Source organism: Pezoporus flaviventris, unplaced genomic scaffold (assembly GCF_033815535.1).
Source record: "Pezoporus flaviventris isolate CSIRO_AGI_PZ_B2104156 unplaced genomic scaffold, CSIRO_AGI_Pfla_v1 ptg000045l, whole genome shotgun sequence".
Classification (NCBI taxonomy): Eukaryota; Metazoa; Chordata; class Aves; order Psittaciformes; family Psittacidae; genus Pezoporus; species Pezoporus flaviventris.
Window position 1 is genome coordinate 23,940,174 of NW_026892593.1, and position 23,354 is coordinate 23,963,527.

General features: G+C 41.0%; 1 protein-coding gene across 3 annotated transcripts in view; it reads left to right on the plus strand.

Annotated features, from left to right (window-relative positions):
• Positions 1-11,572, plus strand: part of GPR85 (G protein-coupled receptor 85) — a 67,591-nt gene extending 56,019 nt beyond the window's left edge. Inside the window, exons 2-4 of one of the 3 annotated variants that reach the window (XR_009745943.1) lie at positions 3,268-3,409; positions 6,082-6,144; positions 10,981-11,572. The gene's annotated coding sequence lies outside the window, so the exon portion shown is untranslated. Of the gene's footprint in view, positions 1-1,048; positions 3,410-6,081; positions 6,145-9,707; positions 9,781-10,980 lie in introns of those variants that run through there. The other 2 variants (XR_009745941.1, XR_009745942.1) reach the window with 2 other exon arrangements.
• The last annotated feature ends 11,782 nt before the right edge of the window (positions 11,573-23,354 follow it).

Consider the following 23,354-nt stretch of genomic DNA (forward strand, 5'->3'; position numbering starts at 1 on the left):
TATATAACATATATAAATGATATATAATGTATGCAAAATCACCTAATGCCGCTCCTTACCTGCCAGATAGCAATGCAGGAAATCTGTGGGCACCCTCGGGGATTGAAATTGCTATTTCTCAGCTATTTGATGCTTTTCTCAGTATGCTGATTCTTCATATTCCTGACATAGAGTTTAACCCTGTGCAGCTATGGGAACCTGGGTTTTAATGAGCATGAACAGATTCCTAAAATTGTAATAGGTTTGTTACTTCAGGGACGGATGTGTATGCATTTCCATAATGAAGGACATACCAGAAGTACTGGGACTTAAAGTTAGCATGGGAGACCAAAGAAGGCACTAAGTGGACAGACTTCTCTAAAGGACTTCTTTTGCTTGCTGAAGCATCAGATCCTACCAGCTTCTGTTCTTACTTCTTGTAGGGCCCTTTAAACCATATTTGCAGTATAAAGCACTTCGGTATTATTTGGAATAGATCCCATACCTCTTTAAAAGTTGGATCTAGTCAAAGAATAATTCTGTAACAACAACACTGTATTTCTTCCACCCTCTACTGATCTCTAGAGCCAAAGTATTTGTTGCACGATGCTCTTTAGCTCATTCTGCTGTCAGCAGCGTAGAGGCATTACAGCAATCTGATGTAATATGCTTTATCACCAGCAAAGCAGTTGCCAGGATTACCACATTTTTTATACTAATTCAGTGAAAGTGTACGTGGTGTTTAAAGCACATCTTGATTTTGAGTTCTGGAGTTGTATTTTAGGGACTGTAGAGATAGGACAAGGAGTAACGGGTTAAAACTTAAACAAGGGAAGTTTAGATTGGATATAAGGAAGAAATTCTTTCCTGTTAGGGGGGTGAGGCACTGGAATGGGTTGCCCAGGGATGTTGTGAATGCTCCATCCCTGGTGGTGCTCAAGGCCAGGTTGGACAAAGCCTTGGGTGGCATGGTCTAGTGTGGGGTGTCCCTGCTCATGGCAGGGGGGTTAGAACTAGAGGATCTTTAGGTCCTTTCCAACACTAACTATTTTGTGATTCTATGATTTTCAAGCCTAAAATTTGGGTAGCTTAGCAAATTTGTTTTATTGAGCAAGTGCGTACTTTGCACAAATTAAGAAGGTTGAGTATGAAACATCAAGGTAGCATTTTTAGGAACCAAATTTTGCAGCCAGGCATGTAGCCAAAAGCCAAACTATTAAGCTGATTTTGATTACATCTTGAATTGGTAGAAAAGTATCTGTGGGCAAAGAGAAAACTTTGCTTGCTGAGCCTTATCGCTGAAATATCATATGACCTTTCCTGTGCCAATACAACCACTTGTACTGTATTCCCACGACTCCCTCTGGTGGCAAACTTGTCCATCCCAGGTGCTGGGTAACATCCCTCTGTTTTTGATTGATGCTACACGTGGGCTACAGGCATTTTGATCGATTCTCAGTTCATTCCAGCAGTGGAAATGCTGTTAAAATTTCTGTTCAAGTTATGTCTTTTTCTTACTTTTAGTTATATATCTAACAGTTTGAGTTACCAAACTACTGTTAAATCTGCGTAATATTGAAAACACTGCAGAAAATGTTTGTTTAATAATATTTTGTAAAACAAATAATATCTCTGGTTTACATTCTTCCCTTTCATGTAGCCCATCACTATACAAACACCTCACAAATGGTCCTGATTTGTCTTAGGCCAGGCTGATGAGGCAAAGAGCAGCATCACAACAGGGAGCTGCAGCCTGGAGGAGGCAAGTGATTTTCCCAGTTTCACATGCAGAGCCAGTGCCATGCTGGGAAAACCTGGAGTTTCGTCTTACCTGGGGCAGCATACCCCACCCAGTTATATAAAGGGACTGTAACATCTACTAATTCACTTTTATGTTCAAGGTTTTTCTTTCCCCACCATTGGAGACAGCACTGCCTACCAGCTGCCGTCCTTGCCAGACCATCCCTCACTACCTGCCTGCTGCCTAGACATGGAGCAGCAGACCCTGACAGTCTCTGTGTGTCCAGAATCCTGGCAAATGTGGTAGGAATTTGATGAGAGAAGACCCATCATGGCCTGCTCATCCAACTTTATGAAACTGATTGGTACCAAAATTACGTTACATAATTAGGTCACTTTAATGAGAGCTAAACTCCTTTATAAACATTGCTTTGCAACTTATTTTTTGCTTCAGACTTGTCCTTTCTTGTGCACATCTGACCTCACTTTCATCAAGCAATGCCATTGGCACTGAAATATCAAGAGAAATTACAGATTTTAGAGAAAAAAGGAATCATCCTCTAACTCAGTAGCTGAAAGGAGGATGAAAATATTTCTGTTTATCCTGCTGTCAAATCAACTGTGTTTTATTTGTTACGTTATTCAGATTAGTAACACTGGTTTCCACAAAGGCGCTATGTTGGTAAGTCATACCCCATGCCCACACCGAGCATGTAATTCCTCCTCTTGTCATGAATAAACCTTCTTAGCTGAGTACATAAGGATGATGTGCAAAAGCATCACAACTAGCCCAAAAGGTAGAATGATACAGGGATATGTCTGCGGAACAAAATAGGAAACACTTTAATGCGTGATGATGTCCGGGTGATCAAAACAGAGCATGCATTACAGGGAGACTGGGAAATTAAGGAGGTCTCTTTTGTCACCTCTGCTAAGCAGGATCCTACTATTTTTAGCATTTGAATTCAGGTTAGAATTCAGGTCTCTCTTCCAGACACACACGTGTCACTGCCTATATATACGTACACAATATATGTGACATAATTTTCTATTGCCTCAAATGGAAATTTTTTACTCAGTAATTTCTTATTCCGAGGCTGTTCTGAAGAAGGGTAGGTCCAGTTATGTGATCCTAGTAAATTTATTATGACTAAGGCTCTGGTCTTTGTCCTGTAAGTATCTAAGTATAGTCTTTTTATGCTTGAATTTTATTTCTCTATATAAATCATACCTATTGCAGCTGCCATGAAGTTGAGGCATACCTGGCACTGTTGATGTGGGATCAGAATGATGGAACCTGAACACATCGGTCCTGCCCCTGTCTGAGAGAGAAGAGTAAACCCTTGCAACATTTTTTTCCCTGTTCAGGTTTGCCCTGTCTTATAACTTATAAGAGTAGATTGACAATGATAATACAGGAGTATGAGGACTGCCACCTATACAAATTCATCAACACCAGAGGCCATTCTCATCCCAGTATCATAACCATTTTGTTGTGTTTCTCCTTCCTGAGTTTTTTCCTCTGCCCAGTGAATCTTTGTTTTCTAGCTGCAGAGCGGATCAACTACAGCTGAAAGCAGAGCTGCCTAAACCAGCTAAAAGCCAAAGCATTCTCCTGGTACAGGAACAGAATTGATCCAAACACCTACATGCTCAGGAATGGGTAGAAATTGGAGTTTCCTATTCCTGGGTAAGTGCTCCCAAAAGTCAGGCATAAGTACAGTCATTCAAGTGATGAATGAAACAACAATACTGCCTGCAAAGCCTCTGGATTTTGTCTCCACCATTCAATACTGGGGAGCCCTAAGCTGAAGTGCTCTGTGTAGCGTTGAGTTTTGGGCACCATGCTCTGTGAATGACATGAACTAAACAGAAAACATGACAGCAATGAGAATGACACAAGGGCTAAAATCCAGAACTTGCAAGGGAGGTTAAGGAAGACTTAGGGTTGTTGGAGGTCATGATCAGAAACTTGGGTAGCCCAGAGACTGCGGCTAAGTAAGAAGGATCTGTTACCCACATCTCTGGTGACAAGACAAGAAATAGTAGCCTTTGATCAAAGAAAGGGTAGATAGACTACGTATTAATGCGCATTTTCTTGCAGCAAAGTAATTATGCACTAGAACAGCTCAGCAGGGGAAACAATAGATTCTCCATCACCAGAAGCCTTAAGCAACAGGCTAGACGCAGATACAAACTCATCCAGCCTTGGGCTAGCAGAGGGTTAGATGACCTCCAGCTCCAATTTTCAGTGCTATTTTTCTAGGTGTTAGGATTCTCAGAGCACATGTAAGGGGTGAACTTCTGGAGTGGAAAGGCATCCAAACTCTGGATTGCAATAGGTTTTTGTCAGGAAGTAGGTTCTGCATGTTCCTGAATGAAGTAGGTGCTTGTATTTAGGTGCCTGGAGAGCTTTCAGACTGACCTTGTAAACATCTCTAGGATAAGGCAAGGACAAAGATGCTCTCTGCAAAGATGCATTTGACACCAAGTTTACAGCCGAGCATGGTAATACCCATTCACAGCATATTGGCATGTGACAAGCAGGGAGTTTTAGACTTTGGTGAAGCATGACTAGCTAATAATAACAACTGCATAGTTTATTTATGGATGTAAATTTGCATAGGTTCCTCAGGACTAGTGAGGTCAAGAACCCAACAAATTTTCCCAGATCTGTGACAAAATCATGCAGTTACGTACACAAGATATGCAGTTAACTTTAGACATATAATGTCTTACCCAAGCAGTAAATGTGTACAACTCAGGTTTAAATATGGTATAATTTAGGTACAAACTTTTCCATACCTGTGTAAGACAAAGTATCCACAGCCTATCTGTTCCACCATTTCTTCATGCTCCTCTTCCTTAGTAGCCACTCCAGCATTCACCCTGTGTGTTGTAGAGGCAGCTCTTATAAATTCTCCCTGAGTTCAACCATCTGAACGAACAGAAACCATCATTTTTTATTGTTCATACCATGACTTCCTTGAATATCCCTGGTTTTAAGTACTGTATATGTTAGTGGTGCATCTTTAGGTAAAACTACAGTATCCAGAATTACATACATTTAAGCAGTTATCAAAGGGTAGGGTAAGCATAGATTCATGGTCGGATTCATCTGGGGTTTTATGTACACAATTCCCTGAGCCATTAGCTGTCGACACACTCTTGGGTAAAAGTACTGATTAGTGAAACTAATTTTTTGTACAGAAACACTTATATCAGCAGCACCATATCACCAACTGTAATGAAGACACGCAGAATGTTGCTTGCATGATACCCTTGTCTTTCTGTGAGTTCATCTAAAAGTCGTGGAATATATAAAATTAACATTGTTCATGTAGTTTATTTCTCCCTGGGATTAAAGCACTAACCTTGCCATGTTACACCACAGCCACTATTCCTAGCCCCAGGTCTGCGTCTTCTCACCCTCACACCACTCCTCTTTCCCTTTCCTTACTGCTCCTTCAGCCCCAACCTGCAGCCTGGCCACAGAGGCATGACTGCAGCCATCCAAGGTGAAGGGTCTTGCAGAGGGTTTGCAGGCAGTGGATAGAGAGGTACTTACCAAGGCTCTGGCTTTGTTCAGTTCCTTTTGCTGAGAGCCTGGTCTCTGGTCCCACTGCCAGCTGGCACCAGGATGCTGCTCCACCTCCCGGGTTCTCTTCACTGCTGGGGTTTTAACCCCATGAGCTGTGGCCCATCCTGCACATGTGGCTATAGGTTACAGTCGCACATGGGTGAGTGCTGAAGTGCCAGAACTTCTCATGGAGTTCCATGGATATTCCTGCCAATGTAGCAACATTTCTGAGACACCTGGAGAAAGGGCTCTTGTTGACATTCTGCAAAAGCATGTACTGCTGCTAACAGGTAGTTAAATGATTAAAAGGCAGTTGTTTCATTCCTCTAAACTTGCTCACTGGCTCAGTCTCGCAAAAACAAAGCGTACAAAGAGAAGACTTTAACCATGTTTTTTCCATAAAAGCTCCCATATTAGTTTGCCAGGGTTGAAGGATCGTATTTATGCCCAGGTTGGTGGTTCTGGGAATACTCTTTGCTTGGTTTTGCAGTCAGATAGGAACAAAATCTGCTTCCCATATGTATGCTTTTCCATCTACCGATGTAACCTCTTTATCTGAGGTACTCATGAATTATCCTTTATTCACCATCTTCATTTCTCTGTTTTTCTTCAGTCACTGGGTATTTTATTTTTTCTCTTACTGCAATATTTTTCATGTACATTCTCAATCTATTTCTTCTTAAACTCCTTGGTGATTTAATGAAATTCATATGACTTTAATTTCTTTCCAGAATCATAGCCTAAAACGTATTTCCTATCCTCTCTTTGATGTTTTGCTTTAGGGGAAGGTTCTTTAGATGGACTGTTCTTAAATGGCACCCTCTGTGAAGACTCTATTCTTTTCCGTAAGTACGTTTTAAACTCCATCTTAATAACACACTCCTGTATTCGCCTTCAGTGTCACCCTGCTTGTCACCTCAAAGCAACGTTTGTCCATAGTGCTTCACTGAGGTGTAATGAGCAGTATATCTGACAAATACCCAATGATTTCCATGTGAGTGTGCTTCAGTGTGGTTTCTCCTGAAATCACACACTGTCCAAAACAGATTGTACCTTTGCTTTTTTACAAATAAGCAAACTTGGTTCCAAGCTGAAATAACAGGGTCTCTTACCACATTTCTAGCAGGAGGACTAAAACTCTTCAGATATGTGAAGCCTGGAGAGAGCTGAGCTCCTCCGAAGCCTTCTAGCCTGTCTCCTGGGTAGGAATGGCTCTCTGAAGCAGCCGTGTTATTTGGCACTACTTCTCCAAGAATAGGTCATATGGGCCCCTGCACTACTGTTTGTGTGGTCACTGTCCTCTCTGCTGGTGTCTCACTACTTGTGAATCATCAGCAGGTCAGATATTTCGGATTAGAACCTCACCAGAGATGACTGAGTGTTCCCATGACACATCATCCCTCAGCAGGCAGCTACTGCTGTAACTCGGGCTGTTCCAGCCCTAAAGACTAGCTCTGAAATAGTCTCTTCCCCAGGCAAGCACCTCCCCAGTTGAAGAGTTCAGAGCACCCGGGCAAGGGCAGACCACGGAGAGCTGCTCCAAAGGCACCTTCAGGGCTAATGTGTTTGACATTGTTTTGCTTATGCTTCCTGCTGCAAATCAAGATGACACTTAGGAAATTAATATATAAAGCTTCTTTATTGCACCACCACATCCCGTTAGCAGTTCAGAGACCAGCTGTGAGCACTTGCTTGCCAAAGCTTCTTACTGACTTCATGAAAGCATGGAGCGCTTTATCAGACTCTACAGAGACAGGTTTTTAACCTTTTTTTTCCCCATTCCTTCTCACTTTTCCCTCCCCAGTGCTGCTGGCCTTGGCTTTTCATAACCCAGCAAACATGCACTCTCCTTAGAAGGATGAGACAAACCCATGAAAATCTAGTGCTCTGACCCATTTGAAGCCATTCAAGAAAGAGCAATTATGAAATGAGGCTTTGTATTGTGATTTTCAGTGAATAAATATGCATCAGAAGGGTGCCACAGGGGCACTGCACTAAAAATGTAATGTTTTGGGGAGGCAATATATACATATTTTCTTTAACAGAACATTTTCTGTGCACTTTCATCAGAATAAACTCATTGGTAGAGATCATTTTTCAAAAATAATTACTATTGGAGCTGTTCACAATATTAGTTTTCATAAATTCATCCGGTTATAATTAATATGTGCCTTTCAAGGGCCTAAAAGCGAAGGCATTCAATATTTCTTGTCTCTAATTTTAGTATGATCTGATTTTCCTCTGGTTGCCTTTCCAAACACCTGGGGCCAGCCATATGAGTAAATTAGATTGTGCTAAAATGCATATTAATGAAGCTCAAGCAATGGTTCCCTAAAGGGACAGTAAAACTATATATAGCTCCTTTTTTCCCCCTCTCTTGGTTAATGTGCCTTTCAACATATTTAGATCCTAGTAAAATAACGCCATTTTGGAATAGCCAAAAAATACAAAGAAACCATTAAAACAAAACCTCAGAAGCACATTTATTTCAAGTGTATAAATGATCTCTCATTTTAGTACTTGTGCTTTAAAATTATTTCCTATCAAAAATGAATTTAGTTTTAACTGCCTTATGAGAAAAAACCTAATATTGAGACCTTTGGGGTAGGAAGAAGTGGCATATTTGTTAACTGCCTACAGTGATTGGTGCATTTTCCTCTCTATAAAAACCCATAGAGCTCATTATAACAGATAGCAGTGGAGGGTGACAACCAATTATCACATGTGACCATCAGAGTACAGAATGGAAGCAGTTTTGGAAAAGGGCACTGGAATAAATCCCTATTCCTCAAGGAAGTCCTGTGGTGTTATTGGGGATTGTCCACAGCAGCATTTAAGTCTTTTTTTTAAGAGAATCAGTGCTGATAGTGCCTTGGTTCACATCACAGAGCAGATATACAGCACATGAACGAGATTCATTCAGGAGAAACTAAGCTGGAAGATAGACTCCAGAGGCACATTTAAAGTGCACCGACTGCTAATGGGAATTCAGCTCATCGAAAGAGACTAAATGAAATCCAAAATGGAAACCTCCTTACATGTGTGCACTGTGCCCTCAGCACCACCACTTTTGAACCAGGTGGATGCAGAGGAAATGGCTTGCATGACTAGGGAAGCCCAGGTTATCATACCAGAAAAAAAAATGGTTGAGTAATTACACCAAAGGCTTAGAGAGGATGTGACTCAGTGATAAACAACAGGAAGGGTGAAGAACTACCGAGTCACAAAACAAACTGACACAAAAACAAGTGATTATTAATTGCTCACTTCCTAGAAATTAGGAGGAGGATCTAAACACAGGACTAGAAAGAAGATCTGAACAAAACTGAACTTTTGGAACAAGCTGTGGAATATCATGGCTTAAGGGAGCTCCAAGTGCTTTTAAAATGTAGTTTATGGAAGGAAGTGTACCATACGGCTTCTTTTAAGTGTAGGGGGCAGAATCTGACAGTTTAATCCATTAGAAAACAATCTTTCATCCCTAAGCATTTTCAAAGCACTGATGCAAGTTCTTCCTATCTTTATACTCAAGCCACATTTTAAACAGGTTCAGATATTTAAGAGCCTTCAAGTGTAAAAAGAGAGGGGAAAATATACAGATGACTTCTCACTGTAAAACAAACAAAAAGATAAAGGAGCAAATCTTTAGGATGAGGAATAATGTCTGCTAATTTTGGACAGAAATACTGAAAGTGTCATATCTCTTAATTGCCTACAGGAATCTCTGCAGTTTCCTCTTCATAAATACTGCAGTGCCCACTGTAATAGATAACAATTGCAAATAGTGTCTTTACAAACCATGCAATAGTCATGCAATCGCAGCCTGCGGATCTACAGGCCAGTTAGCAGTCCTGCCTATTTATGTGTTTAATTTTATTGCACAGTGTAAGGCATATCAGAAGAGGCAATCAAGAGCAGAGACAGTCAGAATCAGTGGCTACTTCTCCAAGCATTGCCTGTCAGCCAAGGCTTTGCCATGCACGATTTTCAATTAGAAAGAGGAGATGTGGATTCAGGAAGTGTCCACATAGTTACTCAGGTTTTCATTTTCTTCCAAGCACCCCTTCAGAGTCAGCAATTGAAAACACAGGGTAAGAGCTCTCTGTGTATTTAATGAGAATTTACTTTCTCCATTCTACTCTTCTTTCCTGGAGAAATAAAATTGTAAGCATTCCAAAGCCTTACTTGTTACTTTAAAAACAGCATTCAATTTTACAGCTATTGAAGTTTCATTCTAATAGTTCCATTATTCCTATTATTAGCTTTCTTCCTCAAATATCTGTGCTGTTTCCTTCTCTACCCTCAAATATCCACCCTCTTGCTCGTCTCTTTGAAGACAATCCCACCCTCTCTGACAGAATCCCCCCTATGCCACCATGGGCAACATTTGGAGTCTGTTGGTTTACAGCACCAGGAACTGCAGGAATAAGTATTCCTGTTACCTGCCTTTCCACTACTACTCATCTCTAGGAGCAAGCAAACATATCTGTTTTGGCTGAGCAACACTGTTGAGGAAGAATATCCTGGCAGGACGTGATTATTTATTTCCACTGATTGCTTTGGACACCCAAGACATTCACAAAGCTTGACTCACTTAGGTGCTCTCCACCCTTGGTGTGGATAGAACTGGAACAACACTGGCCACTCCAAGAAGTAAAGGTTTTCTGAAGGTTTTGGGGTCACTCATGACAAAATGGACAGCCAGTTGGTAGAAAGAAGGTCACCCAGATGCAGGTGCAAGGCAAAGGATGCTCTCATTCAGAAGAGGTCCATGGGGGCTACAAAGGAAAATCTGTAATTTCAGTATGTTCAGTATGTAAGAAAGGAACATTAGTTCAGGGCTCCCACAGAGTTTCCTGCTTTTATTCTGTAACCATCGGATTCAACTGGGCTCTGAAAAATTAAAATGCCAAATATTAAGCTAGTGCATATATTAATAAATGTAGAATTAAAAACTAGAGAGAATGGTAAGAAAGCACGATTTTGGCTAAAACATTCCAACTACATCAGGCAGTGTCTTTCTATAAAAGCAATTCCGGGTCACTTAAATTGCTCTTACAAAATTTAAATTTTATGCATAAAATATGCAGGACCTTTAACTTTTCATCTTTTATGTTTTAATTGTGTGGTAAAACATGATCTTGTTAAAGTCATTTTGTTCATTTAACTTTGAAGCACTTTTAAAAAGGCAATGACATGGTTTTAAAATCCAGCACATCAAACGATATTTCCATCAACATACAGCAGTTGCCATAAACAGCCTTAATTTCCAGTCTAAATTACTGATCTAAACATATGCAGACAAATTAATGCAATGGAAAATTATAGAACCCAAACTGCATATTTATTTATTGCGACACGTTTCACTTGCATCTCATCTGCCATTCATACAAGGTTACTTCAATTTTTCCCCTTTTCATGCTCAAATTGAGAGGAAAGCTTGTCTCCAAATGTTCATAACTGAGTTGGACTAATCTGCTCACTGGGCTGTTATTTTCTATATGTCATACATTACAGCTTCATTGTTACAACTGTGTTCAGCTGTTTGAGACGTCAAATAACTGAACAATAAGTAAAATTGGCCTTTCAGGTTACGTGTCAGGTGGCTTTGGAGCAGCCAGCCGTGCAAAGGGCACTGAGGTGCAGAGAGTAACCAGCGTATGTGTGGTTTTGTTTCACAGCCTGTCTCCTGATGACAGCTTCATAATTGGTTTTGGAATGACACACGGCACAGGCAGCCTGAACCAGGGCACTACTGAGACCAGCTTCATTGAGAAAGGGTTGTATTCATTGAGGACAGGATTTCTAATAGCAAAAAAAAATGTCTTAGCTAATGATATTCCACTAATCATCTGAGGCTGGGACAATAGAAAGTAGATTAACTCCCCCAGCAAGTGTTAATGCTGGAAATCAAAAGCGGTGACTGGTAAAATTTATTTCATAGTCTTCAAGAAGAAAAGGCTTCTACTTTACTACAAATTAAAACCTGGTTTCCATGAGACAGCAGACTGTCCTCTCATTCTCCAGACTATTTTAAAGTTGAGCCTTTTTCTCTTCTTTTAGACATTGCAGCGTATTATGAACAAAAAACTTTAATTGTTCAGGATGTCACCTTCTGTTTGACAGGAGGAAACAAGGAGCGATTACTGCGTCTGTGGATTTCACATGGAGCCAGGGAAGACAATAAAAAAATGAAGCAAGATTTCCTCTTATAAAGGAAAAGGAAAAGAAACCGTTTATGAGCAGCAGAATAAATGGCTGTGTTTGATATTACTTTTCTTCTTTCTTTCTCACAATTGAATTGCATTAGCCTCACCTTCTTTCTGTTACTTCTCAAATCTCTCACTTGTCACACACTGATACAGGGGGCTGGGAATTGGAATGGGACCAACACACTGAGGACCTTCTGCCCCTGCATGACTGTGTGAGCCAGGGAGAACTGCTCTGCTCATCTCAGGGAGGAGGCAGCTTTGTGAGCACCACATGCTGTGTGCTGGCCCCTTGTAGAAACTCAACATCCTTGAAGATCATTAAACTGACTGCCTTGCCAGGTGTGTCTAATGGTGGTCAAACAGATCAAAAGCTGTTCAAGGGGAGATGAGGTAAACAGAAAGCATCATATGAAACTGGGATGAAAATACAGAAAGAGAACAGAATTACATGCAGTAATGAGGAATTGATTACAAATACAGCTGAGTCAGTGCAAAATCAGCTGGCTCTTCCACATCTCCTATCCCTTCCACATCACCTCTGTCCCAGCTTCCATTCACCTCCTGGTCCCTTTAGCTGACAAAAATACTCACTTTGTGTCACGTCTGAAGCAAATAGGGAATAATTCAGAAAATTCCCCCTGGTACTTGTCAGGAGCAGCTGCCTCCAAAATCCCGCTTTGCCCTGGGCACAAACTGGAATCTGATGTTCTCAAAAACACAGAAAGCTTGTGGTGAATCACTTCAAGTTGTGCAGCCAAAGGCTGGCTGTCTGCAGTCCGTCAGAGCAAACTGGAAGCCGCTGTCTTGGGACACAGGTAATATTCATTCAGTCTGGAACAGTCCCGAGCAGATGTGTGATTTTTTGTAAACAGTTGGAAGAGGCACTGCTGCTGGCTCATGGGTCAGCCATGGACACACACAAAACTGATTTGTATGAGCAGCGTAGGGTTGCTCAGCCCCAAGTGTACAAAAGCTCCCTTTTCAGAAGTCTTGCAACTGCAAACACACATGGAAAGCCATGTGCTCTTCCTGCAGTGCATGGCATTCAAATGTAGCAAAGGAAATTGTACTTTGTCTTTGACATTTGGCAACCCTAGCAGCAGCTGTTCTGCCTTAGAGGCCCTTTCAAACCAGCGCCCAGAGCCTGCACCTTGCAGATGTGGGTCTTGAGGTGGCACTGAAAGATGCACTGGTGCAGCCACAGCATTGAGAAGGTCAAACTTCCAGCATCTGATAAGGCCTAAGGAGGAATGATTTTGGGATCAGAGACTGAGGAATGAAGCCAGAGATGTCTGCTGGCAGTGCGGGAGGGAAGCAGGGGCTCACGTGGGAGCAGAAACCCCACAGAAGTCATGCCGGGTGGGAACAGAGGCAGCACAGAGCCAGAGCTGGGGTCCTGCACCGGCTGAGAGGGCCGGCACGCCCCCAGGCCCTATGTGCATCATGGCTGTAACAGGGACAGTTTTGGTGCCTGGGGCACCAGTGCGTGAGATGCACTGAACCACCCCGCATACCTCTCCTTGTGGAATGCTTGGTTTGACTAGCAGCAGCATCAGGAATACACAGGACAGCGCTTTGTGCCCAAGGAGACACCCAACACTAGCCAAACTCAGAGAACTAGAGCGAGTCGCCTCAGCTGTACTTGTCCTATGCTTCACATGTGCTTTTGGATATTGCAGCCTTCTAAAACAGGCTCTGGGAAATGAACATTCAGTGGACATTTTAACCACCAATGACAATGAATATGCTTCAGTTGTAATTTCCTTCAGCAGAAAAGATGGACACAAAGAAAAATTGGGTTTAGGCCTGAAGAAACAGCTTAAAAGTACTGCTCTATTCAGAGTTGGCAAAACATCATAAAAGTGAGTACAGAAGCAATGCACAGCAGCAGCCACTGCCAGCAGCATGCCATCCCAGATGAAGTGATCCAGCATGGATCTTCCTCTTACAAAGGTGAAACAGATGTAACAGCAGCTCTCCAACAGAAAACAGATTTGCCCCAAAGCTTCGTAACAAGCTTGAAAATGGTTCTCAGACAGAACTCTGCTCGAGCATATTATCTTCCCTGACTCCCTACCATACCCAAAAATAACAGCCTGGAAAAATGAGCAGCTCCTGTAGTTACTCTTGAAGACAGTTGTATTCAGGTTTTGGTGAAGTAAGGCAGAAGACATTAAAGCCACTGAGTATTTGAATTAGTCTCAGCAGGTCAATTACTACAAAGATTTTCTGCTCTAGTTGGTTGCAGAGAGATGTGCACTTCTTAAAATCCCAGCCATTTTCTGTTTAATTTGTTTGCAGAGCAAGACATAACAGTGTAAAAAAATCAATTGAACAAAACAATTTTATTGGTGTTCACATGCTTCAACAAGGTGTACAAGCCCTAGACCTCAAGCAAGACAAGCAAGCCGTCCTGTAGCTGCTTTCAAAGACCTCTGCTGCTTGCAGCAGCATAGGCTGAGCACACCAGCAGTTTAACAGGTTTCCTTCTTGATCAGTTATTTAGCTTTTCATTCTATTTTGCTGAAAGTGCTTCTTTTTTTTTTCTCTTTTTTTATTTAGTACAATCACTACCTTTAATAAAAGGTGCATCCCTGTACTTCAGTACATTTGCATTTAGAGCACTATAAATCCCTGCTTTCATACCTCTGTTTCAGTGGTTCCTCTCTACCCCCAGTAGTTTGTCAGGCAGGGGCAGCATGAGAAGCCCATAGAAGTTCCAGCAGATCAAAGAACAGGATCTGTCAGGCCTCTGCTGCCTCCACATCCAATATTGTGTTGCAATCCTCAGGGGCCAAAGCAGAACCTTTCATTTGAGAGCTTGCACTGAAGAAGTTCCAGAATACCAAAAAATGGATGAAAGCCAACGAAAGTCTGTAGGCTTGAGATGCGCAGGAATAAAGGGAGAATTAACACCATCACACACAACCGCGCTTGCTGTCATTAAACAGAGGAGATAATAAAGAAGATGTCTGAGGATAATTAGCTAAAACTGTACTGTAATCTTCAATAGAAAAATAGATCCTTTACAAAAACTCCCTCCAGAAATCCTGGAGCTTGTATTGATTTCAACACATTAATAATCCTTTTTTGCTTTTATTCTATGTACACATTAGATGCAATTGATATTTAAATTTTGTTCAATCCTTATGAGGCTCAGCAGACAGAAGCAATTCAATCAGAAATAAAGAATGATGTGAAAAGCAGCAAGGGACTGCCTCTTCATTTTCATACAGAAAAATTAATATCCACAGAAGAAGGGCTATTAAATAGGGCAGATTTTTTTCCTTGCTTGAGTAGTAAAGCCACACCAATTTCATATCAAGCATGATCATATCATGCTCAAGAAAGATGGGCAACAGAGATGAAATTTGCTAAGATGGGGCAGGGGAGTAAGTGTTCAACTGGCCTGTAATGATAAATCCCCCAGTAAACCACTAATAGTTGTTACCTTACATTAATGATTTCTGCTTTGTTTTTTTTAAAAAAGCTGGTTTTGTCAATACAATGCTATACAAAACGCACTTGAAAAGTAGAGAACATTGAGTAAGAGATAATAATTAGTCAAATTTCTCTTTATATCCCTGTTATAAGGAAATTACCTTACCGTTAATGATTAACAATTAAGGAAATAGCCCATAAATAGTCTTCCTCAAAGAGTACAGGGCCAACAGCCTCAGAGGGAAACTGGACAAGCAAAGGAGCAGAAGAGACACAGGTGCCTGCAAAAGCTGCAGATCAACAGCAGCCCTCAAACCCCAGTGTCATGGTTTAAACCAGGGCACCCAACCACAGTGTAGGCCCAGTCCCGATGGCTCCTGGAAGCTCAGCGCAGCAAAATCAGGGATTAAAACACCAGATAGTTACATACCACCCTGTTTCATGTCTGAGGTATGAAACAAGGCATTATAACTGCATGAGCTAAAGCTGGAAAGGAGAAACAGGAGAAGCCCCAGTCTGGGGAGGACCTTTCCAACATGCTGAGCAGAAATACAGATCTGATCAAAGAAACTGGCTTCTTTGCAAACTCTGAATGTCGAGAAATAGATGAAACCCAAGCTACTGAAATAGTTTCATCTTCTGATGTGTTCCCTTTACATATCTTATTCTCAGCAGGAAGGTTCCATATAACAACACCAGCTTTAACTCCTGAATACAACTGTCTCAAAGGGTATTTAGAAGTACAGGCTAGGAAAATATCCCTCCACAGCTATAACGCAGACTGGGGTAAAACCACCTTTCCTCAGGGATCCTGAAGCTTCTGGTAACATTGAGGTCACATAACAACCTATTCATCACCACATCTAATTTCTCCTCCCTCAAAGGGAGGACTACATTTTCAGTATGTTATAACATGAAGTTTTATAATTGGCTTGAACTAGGAGGAGAAAATGGCCTGTTGTTTCTCATCATCTAATCAATGCTTCTGCCAGTTCCAGGCATTAAAATTATAATGCATTTTCCTAGTCCTTGCATAAAAGGGTAAGGAAGACACCAACAAAATAAATTTAAACTCTTCAAAATTCCCCATGCCACATTAGTGCAAATTTTCTACTGTGTGGAAGACGAATCCATATTGCACAAAATCCACAATAATGCAAGAATTAAATTCCGGAATAGCTGTTCCACCCAGGCCTAGAATGAAAAATGGAAAATGAGCAGGGGGGGGAATTGGAAAGGAAAATGTACACGAAATGTATTCTCCTAAAACAGTGACAGAACTTTGAAATAATATTTGAAATTCTACTTTTACAGTTGCACTTCAGTTTCTCACACATTTTGACATAATAATTATAGGAAGACAAGTTATTTTAATTTAAGGTTGCATATGAAAACTCCTATAGAGTATACAGATGTAACACCCCAGTGTGTTACACTGATTTATGTGACGGCTGGCTTTGTGTACAGTGATGACATCCTATATGATATTTATATTCTATTAAAGTGGCTGGTAATAATACAGCTTAGATAGCTCCTCAGTTCTCAAGTTGTTGGATAACACAGTTATTGTTTTAATAACTGCATAATGAATCTACATAGGGATGGTGTGCTGCCAAAGAAAAATGGAAATGAGTTTCTTCTGTATCAGCCCTATAAAATTTGGTCTCCTATTTAATCCTGTGTCTGGGCCACACAAATGTAACCTTTATACTTGCTTATAGGTCATTGATAATGACACTTCCTGCTTTTCATTTTGTTACTGTAAGGCTATAGAAACAGGAAAAAAAGGTATCTAAGTATATTTAAAGATGCAGATGTTCTTAGTTATGAATATACAGTGCCAATAATGCTTCTAAGTAAAATATATATATATTTCTTACTCTTCTTTTAGAGCTTAGTTTTCATGAACAAGTAATTACTGTAAAATTTTCCTTTTGTCATGTTTTCTATCAAGGTTGTGGAAGAATGCAGCCATGCAATCACCTATTAATTTGTAGTAAAAGACACTGCAAGGGAAATCAGAAGATATCTGCTCTTGTGAGATCTCACTTGGAGTATTGTGTGCAGTTCTGGTGTCCTCAGCATAAAAAGGACATGGAACTGTTGGAACAAGTCCAGAGGAGGGCCACAAGGATGATCAGGGGACTTGAGCAGCTCCTGTATGAAGACAGGCTGAGGAAGTTGGGGCTGTTCAGCCTGGAGAAGAGAAGGCTGCGTGGAGACCTCATGGCAGTCTTCCAGTATCTGAAGGGGGCCTACAAGGATGCTGGAGAGGGACTCTTCATTAGGGACTGTAGTGATAGGACAAGGGGTAACGGGCTAAAACTTAAACAGGGGAAGTTTAGATTGGATCTAAGGAGGAAATTCTTTACTGTTAGGGTGGTGAGGCACTGGAATGGGTTGCCCAGGGAGGTTGTGAATGCTTCATCCCTGGTAGTGCTCAGGACCAGGTTGGATGAGGCCTTGGGTGATATGATTTAGCATAAGGTGTCCCTGCCCACGGCAGGGGGGTTGGAACTAGATGATCTTAAGGTCCTTTCCAACCCTAACTATTCTATGATTCTGTGATTCTATATATGTTGCAATTCTAACAGTTAAAACCCAAACAAAAAACTCATGCAAAACCACATTCACACAACCCCCCAAAATGCAGGTTCAACATTGTAAGAAAACACTGGATTTTGCTGACAGTTTAATAGCTGGGACAAAAGTGAGAAATAACTCGACAACTACAAGTAAGCTTGGGAAGGTAATGTAAGGAATGACATCTTATCACTGATATGTAATCAGAGCTGGCAAAAAAAATATACATTTCACATGCTGATTTCCATTGAACTGAAAGACGCACTGAGGGCTCAGCTCGGTCCCAGCTAATGGGATCTGTCAGGTGGTAGAAACCACATGGACATTGATTATCTTCCCTGTTAGAGTCACTGCTAATCAGGAAACAACAGAAAATGCCAGTATGGTCCCCAAAAGCCCGTATGCCTTACACATGTGCAGAGCACTGGCTCTAAAGAGTCCATTGCTGTACTGTGCAGCACAGCTGTATGTGGCGGACAGCAAGACCCTGCTGAACATGGATCTTCATCCACAAAAGAACTGGAGTGGGTCTGAGTAGCAGGTTTTTCCCCTTGTCAAGGAGGTATCAGCATGGCTTAAACTGGTCTGTACTTCAGCTGGCTGACAAGAGCGCTCTGAAACCTATTTTCTATCAAAAGCTGGCCCCTCACACTCATAATGCTTATGAGGATAAATCTGCAGCACTAGAGAACAGCTAAGCCACCTCTCCAGAGCCAACAAGATGTAACCCAGCTTACACTCCCTCTCTTCTCATAAATATATAATTTTTAACTTTCATTTGCAAAATCCCCCAAACAACCCTTTCACAAGATTTCTGGGATGACTATTTGAGAGCAAATAAATAATAATTTTACTGTTCTAATCCCTTATGTGTGACAAACATGGGTTCTTTCTGGATAATTTTTATGGACACTAAATGGAACCAGCAACATCCTACACCAAAACTTTGGTGTAATCTTTTCAAGTTTCACATTACTGTGTCTTATGAACTGGCAGAAGTAGGAAATGAGGTTATGTCATCTTTAGAACATGGACCAGCAGATTTATTATCATTGAAAAGGACTGTCCAAAGTGCCTATTGCCCATGGAGTGACATTAAATTTTAATAAAATATATAATGTTACTTAACTGCATTAAAACCCAGAAACACAGACTCAGGAGTGGGAGAGACCTGAGCTGAAGATGTATTCGAACACTTGTTTATGAATTACTGCAAAAACAGAACCATTAAACTCCAGCAACTTCTGATTTCTGTCCAACAAAACCCTCCCAATCTGTAAATCAAACAATTTCAGTCCAAGCTTGAGAAAAGTATTAAAATTCCAAAACCTGAATTCGGAAGACTTTACTATAAGATGGGTGATGGCTGAAAAAATTAATGATTGAAAGATGAGTCTGGCCCAAGTGTCTTCTCCTGGTTACTTTTAGCTGGTGAGATGCTCTAGAAAACCGGTGGCCCCTAGAATCAACTGCAGAATACGTTGATTCTAAAATGATTTTCCTACACAAGCTGAGGGGAATATAATGTGTAAAATAAATGATATACTACCTTGTATCATCTAGTCAATCTTATTAGGGCACAAAGCAATTTAGATGATAGGCTGAAAATTGGCCAGGGCAGAATGCAAACAAGACCCAATTAAGACAAAAAGCAATTTGAGTTTACTGAATAATCTGTATGAGCCAATAACAAATTACGAAAGACAGAGAAAACTACAAGTAGGTTTCGTTTTCAGCGCACAATTAGAAGTATTGAAAGAAAAAAAATAGCATTACATTACCAAATAATGAGAGTGGCATTACTTCACATTCAGTCACCAGTGATGAAGGACGGAAATGTATTAGCAATCTGAATTGGTTTCTTAACCAACTGCTTTTCTGTTTAAAAAAGGAAAACTGGGGCTGTAGGGTGCTGATTCCACAGAAAGACAGAAAACATAGCCACTTCATTTTGGATGTTGGGTCTTAAGCTGTGATTCTTGCCCTGTTAATGACCCTGCAGCTGGTAGCCAGGCTCTCTGCAGGCGGACAAAGCCAGTTCACTGATCAAGCTGGCTTAAAGGTTTCTAATGCCAAATCAAACTGCATCAAGTGACCCCAAAAAAATACATCAGCCAAAAGATCTTGTAGGGTTTGTGCCAGCAGTTCTCCTGCTTGAGTGAATGTGTGCACATCCTGGTGTGCTTGCGTATGCCCCATTCCCACTCAGGGCGTGGGGATGTTGGGTTTTGTCACCTTCACCTTCTCTTAACTGTTAATTTAACCAAGCAGATCAAAGCTTCCTTTCCCCCACCACATAGCTTGGAGATACAGGACCTCTTGCCGTAGAGGAATAACCAATATGAATTCTTACAAGCCAAAGATGAAACCAAAAAACCTGAATTTTTAACTGGAAGATTCAGGCACTGGCTCTTGTGCATCTTTCCCAAGGCAATTCATCTGTGTGCAAGAAACACGGGTACTTAAATGAAGGTGACTTCTACAAAGCAACTGACTCCAAGGCACTTACCTGCCACTGCTATCACCATAAGAGCACTTAAGTGTTTCATTTATGTGCTCCATCACTATTAACATCAGCAGCCACAGCCTGAAATACAGTGTCCTGGTTCATCAGACTCCTCCTGTACAAAGCTACAAAAAGCCCAGTAACATTATACATTTTTGTTGGCATTTGCATTTCACAATATTCAAAGTAAACTTTGAGTGCTCAGTGGTGCCAGTGGCCTGCTACTGGAATTCCCGAAGGCACTTTAGTGCCTTGGCTGTTAATTGGAAGGACAACTTCACAAGCTTGGTTGCAAGTCAAGCTAGGAGCTATTCTTCAAACCTTTAAACAACTTGCATCACCGTAGCACAAGCAAACATTATCTCATCCAGCATAAAGTCTGCAGGCATAAATATAACCCAAAGGATTCTTTTAAACTTGCAAAGTATTTTTTAAATCAGGAAGTTGTAGCAAGCTGAAACATGACCGGAGAGAAAAATGAATGGTCCTTTTTTCCTTCCCAGTTCTGAAAACAAGTTCTGAGAATTTAACTACTCGGTAATAAATTGCTACAAGTGAGTAAAGATGGTACTGAAAATACACAGAAAATAATGATTTGTGACAGGATTATTAGTGGCTGATTTATATGCGAGTACGCATTACAGCAGGCCTATTCCAAAGAGCATAAGTACTTAATGTTTTAGTATACCTATTTCTTGAGGGAAAGAAGACATATTATTGTTGCAGTACTTAATAGAATATTCACTGCAGTTGCTTATTCCATTTCTATTTTAGGTATGTCTTCCCTTATCAGGTAAAAGAAAAGAAAGGCCTGTAGGAAAAGCTTACTAGGGCCAAGAGCTTTCTTATACAGAATATAACATGTGACATTAATTTAATCTCCTTCTACTTCAAAATATGTTGCAAACAGATTATGATTTTTTCAACACACTATACGAAACTATTCAAGAACTCATTTCAACAATAAGTCCCTCCCTGAACCTCATTAGCCAGTAGTTTGCTGCCAGTAGTCAGCATTAAAACCGAACTGTTTCAATAAATAAGTCATGGTGCATTGTTGGGCTTTTTTTTTTCTTTATTTTTTAACTGGATTGCACAGATGTAAATCAGACAATTAATTTACCCATGTGAAACAAGAATTCAGCACTATGGGTCACCAATATTTTGCAATACTCAGTTAATCTCTATTTTGGCAATCACTCCTACTAAGCTAACTTACTTGCTCTCCTTGCAGAATGTGACCACCAGTATGAAAATAGGCTAAATATGCTTCTTAACAAACAGGGCAGCTAAAGCCTCATCCAATCTTTATTCACTGTAGAGCCAAATTAGTCTTTGGGGTTTTTTGGTTTGTTTGTTGAGTTTTTTTTACTTTGTGTATACAATTATGTGAATGTCACAAAGCCACCCATGGAGGTATCACTTTCTGTGTGTTCAAGTTACTACGCGGAGACTGCCACGGTAGAGAAGGAGGCACAAGGTTTCTCCATTTGCAGATCAAGCGTTATCAAAAGCAGAGTGCAGCTTTGCAGTTAAAGCTTCAGTGATAAATAAGGTGACTCGACAGAAACAGGAACTCCCCGAGAGCAGCATATTCCACAAAATCATATTTAGTTTCTCCACCTTTATACATGTAACTTCTAGAGAGCCGTGCTGTGCTGGCTTTTCTTCAGAAGCAGGGAGGGAACTGCAGGACTTCACCTTCTCTGCTACTGCAGCTTCAAAGAGCCCATTAAGGACACAGAGCCCCACTTTGATACCTTTGCCTCATTCTTGAAGACAGGTAGATGACAGTTTGTCCTCCAGGTCATAGGAGCAGTGTCCCTGTGGGTCAGACAGGCCTGCCCTATGCCAAATTCTGGGAAATTGAACTCTGCAGCTTCTCTTATGAATTGTCATTTTGTTCCTTAGAAAGTTCCTACCTTACCAGAACAAGCCTCAGCATCTGAAAATCCACCTCAGATAGCAAAAGACTTACTTGGGTAAGTGAACGCACTGACCATTCAGGAGCTGTTTAAGGGAGTGGCAGACGCAAACCCAAAATATACTGCAGGGTTAATTTTTGGCTGCATTTGATATAAGTTAAGAGACAACAGTTTACATGCTCGAGCAGTCATTCAAAACACAGTGCTTCCCCTCTCTTTTTTAGAAGTTTAGTAGAAAAAAAAAAAGAAGTAATATATATGTAATGACTGTTTTTTTCATTATCACACATACCTAGAGCAACCAGTCAGTTCTGAAGACTTGACAATCTTCATCTGCCAAACAAGGGTTGCCAGATTCCAGCAGCAATCCTTGTAACTATGTAGTATGCCATACTTCAGGTCAGTTGTGAGCTGAAGTTCACAAAGATGGAACTTGTAGCAAGACTTTTGTGCAACACTTCTCATGTGATTGCTAGAAGAGGGTTCATCTCTGCTTCGTAAAGAGATATGAAGCAAAAAGAAATCTTTCAGTCCTTACTGCTCCTTTCTGGTAAGACATCTTCTTCATCTGCTACAATCCGTGCTAGAAGACAGCAACTAGACTTCGGAAGACCCAAAAACTGATGTCAGGCCAGGCTGAAACAAAAGTTACAGCTGTTCTTCTGCAGAAGAGGGTGTCTTCCCATTCATCACTCGGCCCCTCGTTGTAGGGAGGCAGAGCTGAAGCTTGGATTTCAGCCTCTCATGACATGGCTATGCCAGCCCTCGCGCAGGCTGCAGGGACATGGCCTTTCAGATGTAAAAATAGAAAGCTGAATTCCCTGGACAGAGAACACAGCTTGAATTTGAGGCAGGAGGCCATTTAACTTGTTTTCCTATAAAGCAGATAGATGCCTTAGACTACATATGCCCTTCAAGCTCTCTTAAATTACTAACATTAAAATCCTAATTGGTAACCAGCTCTTTCTGCTTCCCCCAGGAAATTACAACAACAGAATTAGACTCAGGTAGCTTAGACATCAGCCTAACCCAGCACTCTCCAAGCAGGTCTCAAAGCAAAACCGTCCATGAGCTTGATGAAAACAGCACTAGGATTGCTCTGTGGAGGTCAAACAGCGTATGCCTACAATAATCAACAGTTACACTTTCACCTTGAAGGCCAACTGCTGCCTCATTGTTTATGCTACAACTCTCTCCACTCAGCACTTGAACGCCTCATCCATTCTGACCCAGAAATTCTGCTGATCTGCTTGGTGTAGCATGAGGTTGACCTCGTTCTTGTCTTGTTTCACTTCAGTCCTGCTTTTTTCCCAAACACTGTGTTTCAGACACATACCTGAAGCACAAGAGATCAGGTAGCAGCAATTCTGAGCTGTGTTCCAGCAATC